At 45.2% G+C, this 5,984-nt stretch overlaps 1 pseudogene; it reads right to left on the bottom strand.

Annotated features, from left to right (window-relative positions):
* Positions 1–241: 241 nt before the first annotated feature.
* LOC118576444 lies at positions 242–4,739 on the bottom strand (annotated as a pseudogene).
* Positions 4,740–5,984: the final 1,245 nt, after the last annotated feature.

Raw genomic sequence — 5,984 nt, 5'->3', positions numbered from 1 at the left:
TGAAAGTGGGAGATGCAAACTAGGAAGTAGTCCTGGAGTCTTTCTTAGTCATTTTAATTTGTGTTGTTATTGTTTTCAGAAGGGATCTCAGGTTCCAGGGAGACTCTAATCATTATCCTCAAATGCAGGGGATACAATTCCTTAAGACACAGTCCAGGGGACAGCAAAAGGCAGGTTTTGTGAATCCATTCTCTCAGTTCCTCTCACTACAAAGATTTTCTTGCAAGAGAGCACTGGCACATCACTCATTCAGAGATAAGTTGATTTCATCTTCCCAATCAGAGTTGTCTGAGATGTCCTCCACCAGAATCACTTCCTCTTCCTCCTCTGCATCAGAGTCTTCTCTTCCCCCTCCTCTCCCTCCTCTAGGCTTGCTAGCTCATCATCAGAGGGAGAGAAGTCATTGTGCCCATCCTGTCCTGTGTTCTCACTGTTGTCAGCCTCCTCCATCTCTGCTCTTGCCACTGGTCAGTGACAAACTCCTCTACATCATCAGTGCCATCATAATCCCTCTTTCCTCCTGTTCTTCCTCTTCTGAGTCCTCCTCATCTTCTTCCTCTGACAGACACTGCCTGCCCACTTCATAAAGTCTGCATACTGTGTCCATGTTAGGGGCACCCATACTGCCTTGATTCTCAATGACAGCAAGATAGCAGTCTTTGGTGTCTGTACACAGGTCAAAGATGTTCTGTTTCACATCAATAGTTGCTATAGGTTTGTAATCAGTTGCATTAAATGTTCGGAAGGATGACCCAAAGGGGCTTTTCATTCTCTCTTCCAAGAAGTCATCTTCATCATCTGCCTGCAACATTGCTCCATACATCACTGTCCCTGTGTGGTTAAACACCACAGGACATTGATCCAGAGCAGGAACTGTGTGTAAAAGATGGAAAGTTCGAAGGTCCCAAATCTCTGTATTGATGATGGCCTCCAGCCCATTGGGATGGAAAACACCACTGATATTCCTGTTGAACTTGTCAAACTTGTGGATGGCCTGTGCAGAGCGGACATCCCACAGGACCCCATCATTTAAGACAAGATCGTCTGTAGGATCAAAGGTGGCACAGTTCCTCTTGTAGTGGCTGGCAAGATCTGGGTTAAACAGAGTCAACATCTTGGTGCCAGTCTCAATATCATAAATATGGGCCATGTCTCCTTTTGTGCCTATGACCTGATCCTGAGAGTACTTACTGAACTCAACATAATGATCTTCTGTGAAGGAATGCTTCATATCAAATACTGACCTCATCCCCCAAAGTGCAGACAAAGGCTCCCCAAGTGGCAGATGTCAGAAGTAAGGACCCATCCCTGGAAGGTTCAAGGTGTGTGATGGCTGAGTTGTGACAGTTATAGCTGGCCTCTTCCTGTCCACTAAATACATTGTAGAGCTTCAGCTGCCCTGTACAGTTCCCAAGCATCAGGAACCGCTCCTGGGCTGAGAATGCACAACATGTCAAGCCACTCTCATCTTCATGAGCTTCCGGGAACACTGAAATAGGATGAAATCGCCTAAAGATAAGATGCCTATCAAAGCCTCTGCCATCTATACCTACATATTTTGGAAACCATGCCCTGTGGTTTAGCCTTGAGGTAAAGTTCATTGGGGCTTGCCTTCTCTGTTTTGGCTCAGGGCACTGGTGAGAAGTAAAGAGAGAAAAAGGTGGACAGGTGGCAATGGGGTTCTTGCAGCGAGCATGTTGCTCTCTAAGATGCTCTGTGATGATACTGTCCAGTGTTGGTAGGGAAGGAAGATGTCTGTCCAGTTGTGTTTTAACAGCATGGCTCTGGCTGTATGTGCAGGGTCCGACTTCTGCTGCAACACTTGGATATTCCGGCCATTGCAAAGTGATGGCCTCTCTCTGATAAAACTGGTCCTGCCAATCAAAGGAGAGTTGTCTGCATATGATGGGCCAGGCAAAGCCAGTGATCCCGGGGTTGGGCATGGCAGAGTATTGGAAGGGAAGTCATGGGAGACAGAAGGGGTAGAAGCATCCATAGCAGCGTGGCTGCCCAGTAGATTTGCAATGCCATTGGCAATCCGAGGGGTCTCAGGAAGAGAGACAGTAGGAGCAGCAGCAGTCACTGGGGTGAAGGCAGAAGAGTGGGGCAGCAGTCATGGGCAAGTCGGCCTCTCTGGTCAGCACAGTGGCTGACTCTCCAAGCCCTTTAGAAATGAGATGGTTTCTTATCAACAGTAGTAGTTCTTTCTCAGGGAAGCAGATCCTTGACTGGGCAACAATGCCTGCTTTCTGTAGCCCTGCCAGTGACACATCAGTGCCAAGCAGAAGAGGCTTTCCTGATATTTTCTCAATGAGCTCAACTGCATAGTTGCAGAATTTGACATGGTAGCTACGCTTATCCTGCCGCACTGGCTCCTTCATCAGCTGTTGAATCTGCCAGCTACTAAAAAGGGGCAATTTGCTGATATCTGTGCAACAGTGCTACTTCTAGACAAGCCCACTAGGGCTTTGCAGCCAGGCTCGGATCTGGTCTGCATCTGTGATGGGCATCTTGATGGACAATAGGGACAGAAGCACCTTGATGCCATCATTGGACTGGACCACATTCCACATCTTGGCCAGGGGATGCTCACTGCTCTTGGGGATCTGAGACAGCTTTCTCAAAGCAGTTCCAGAAGTAAATTTACCAAAACTGGATATTCGGTTATCTGGGCCACATACACAATTGATGATAACTCGAAGGGCTGACTTCTGAATTTCAGCATCTTGGAGAAAATATTCACCTTCAGCAACTGCCAAAATGATGCTGATTCCTACAGTGGATACAGTAGAGCCATGCTCATCCAAGACCTTCACCGACTCTGCCAATTGCAGCTGGATTTTTGGCACCACAGTGAGGATGGCCAGGACATCCAAAGCAAAGCGCACAGTGTCAGTCCTTGCATAATAGGTCTTCCACTTGCAGGCGATGGAAATCAGCTGCAACAAGAGCTGCACGCAGGAAAGCTTGAGGAAGACTTCAGCAGGTTCCCAATACAGCTGAGCTGGGCCATATTCTATCAAAAACTCCATCATTTCCTCAATCTGCTCACCACTGTATGAGCATGCCTTGTATGGAGGAGAAGAGTGCACAGGAATAGCTCCCTCAGGGCTCTGAAGGGACTGCTTGACTTGTTCCAGTTTAATGGCCAAGTGAGCCTCAAAGTACTTTCGCAGAGCCATGCAGGTATCTTTGCCTCTTTGGCAGGTAGCAAAGATTTTATAGTTGCTCACGTGTCCACCCGGGTCTTCCGAATGTAGAATCTCCAAAGTACTGATCAAGTTCACTAGGCGACGAAGACCATCATAATGGTCAAAGTGCTCCAAGACAGCTGGAATGAGAAGCAACCTGAGAAAAACAATGTTGCATGGCGGCATCCTGAAGCATGAGAACATTCCATTAACCATAGGGCATAGTTCACCACATCAGAGAGAACTTGGTGGGGATGCATGCAAATCTTTCCATAGCATCCTGGATGTTGGACAGGTAATACAAGCATATAGATACAGCAGTTGCAGCCATAGAAGGACGAGGAATTTCTAGTAATTTCTGTACCCCACATGTGTAACAAAGTCTGTGGCAAATTTGTTATGGATGAGGAGAGATGCTAGTTGCTTGAGTGCCTCAAAAGTAAGCAGGACATCATTAGTCTGTTTCAGATCAATATAAAACATCATCACTTCCTGTGATTCAAGTTGCATGAACAGGGGAAGTAATTCTTGATACTCTCCCAAAGGGGTCAGGTACAGGAGAAGAAGTCTCTGCTCAATAGCAGGAGTCATTGGATAGAGGGTATAGTTGGTGCCAATCACCCAGGGGGATACTTCTGACCAGCTGTTATTAGACACCTCAGCAAACACACCATCTGGCTCAGAAGATGACACACCCAATTTCTGCTTGGCTGTCCTGTCGTTCTCTCTTTCACCATGCTTTGCAGACTTCTTGAATCCTGAGGCTTCCTCAGGCTCAATTGCTGAGTATACTCCATTACTGGTCTTCCGACTTAATTCCAGATGAAAAGAGATGTCCATATCTCTAGAAATTTCTTGCTCTCCATCCACAACATCTACTGCCATGTCACCATAGTCCATATCCACAGCTTCCTCATCTAAAAGCAACGTGGCTCTGATGAAGTCTTCTGGGGCCTAAGGACACATACTTTCCTGCCCCAAAGACACTTCCTGAACATGTAGCTCTCTCAGTTTGCCAAGCACTACTGCCACCAGCCTTGTATTTTCATCTCTGTACCTTGAAACAATCTGTTGATTTTCCCATAGCACCTCCTAATAGTGCTGTAGAATATGTCCTCAGTGGCTGATCAGCCTCTTGGGCCCATTTCAAAAGATTTTCAACAATCCCTTCCTTTTCTTCAAAGAACACTGCCAGCTTCTAGGCATGGCATGATGTCCAGTAGCAATCTGCAGGCTGCAGTATTTAAAGGGGCCTCTCTGCTTGTCAACAAATACCCATTCATCAGTGTGTTCATGAAATCAGCATTCGTGGAGAGTAGTCTCAGCAAGTGACCCCAGCATACAGTCAGGAGCAACTCGCACAGGATGTCGATCATCAAATGGGTCTGGATCTCCTTTATGATATTCTTCAGTTTCTTTTTCAAATTAATTCTGACATTCTGCTAAGGATGGCTACCATAGCCTGCCCGTTTCCATGGTCCTCTTTCCACTGTTCCAGCAGGCAGTGAGCTCATCTTTGGAGTCCACATGTACCACTACTGTAGTCATGGCTTGTCCCACCTGAAGAACCAAGGAGTATTCACAATGGCTGGACTGGTCCAAATCTGCTTTCAGCAAGTCTAGGGAGTTTAGTTGTTGGGAAGCAGGTTGTAGTCAGCAGCTGATGCTAGTTGTCTCTTTCAGCCAACAGGAAATCTGCTTAGACAGATAGAGACGTTACAACGTGCATTTACATATTACATCCCCTTCTGAGCATCCAAGGCATTGGGAGCAGAGTTACCAGGACAGCTGATAGGTCCAGAAGTTCAAAGGCTTTTCAGGAAGCCACTGTAGTTGATTGCAACATTCCTCAGCTTGGAAGTTCACTCAGGTAGTCTGAGAACTGAAGATAGCCTAAGAGCTATAGAATGTCTTAAGTTCCATGGCTCAAGTAGGACCTCAGTCCAGGTGTCCTGAGTGAAGATCCAGATTTAGAATTGGGCTGTGTTGTCTGAATATTGCTGGGCTATCCAGAGAATGTTAATCCCACTAATCAACTATAAGACCACTCCCACGGTTTCAAGCTAAATTTGAAGCAAGCTTTAATTAAATAGTTTCCAGGTGGATGTCCTCTGATCGGGTTGACACCCAAGTTACCAGCAAATGGCCTGGAATATTTTCTTATCGCTTTGAATCTGTCCTATACATATGGATGTATATGGCTCCACTTTGCCAACACTTTAATATTGACATTGATCACGAATGTGTATTTTGGCAAAATTTTCAATATTAGGGAAATGCAAATACAAGAGGAAATCTTGCCTTTTCTCAAAACAGTTTCACTGGAAAAACACTTGGAGGTAATTAAGATCTTAGAAACAATTGAGTTAAATACATTTCAAAAAGCTTAATCTACAGAGATTGGCACAAGGGCAACCACATTTGTAAAAGGAACATTATTATATCACATATAAAACCCCACACATTGACAGTGGGAGACTTCAACACCCCACTTTCACCTCTGGACTGAATGGCCAAATTGAAACTTAACAGAGAAATAAAGGGTTTGACTGATGTTATGCCTCAAATGGACTGAATCGATATCTACAAAACATTCCACCGAAATAAAAGAATATAACTTCTTCTCAGCAACCAATGGAACCTTCTCAAAATTGACCAAATACTTGTCCACAAACACAATCTCACCAGATCCAAAACAATTGGAATAACCTCCTGTGTTCTATCTGACCACCATGGTTTTAAGTTAGATTTCAAGATAAAAAAAAAAAACTACACTAATCCTACAGTCTCATG

Source organism: Onychomys torridus, unplaced genomic scaffold (genome assembly GCF_903995425.1).
Source record: "Onychomys torridus unplaced genomic scaffold, mOncTor1.1, whole genome shotgun sequence".
Lineage (NCBI taxonomy): Eukaryota > Metazoa > Chordata > Mammalia > Rodentia > Cricetidae > Onychomys > Onychomys torridus.
The sequence above is the reverse complement of the archived record's forward strand: the minus strand, read 5'-3'. Positions and strand labels throughout refer to the sequence as shown.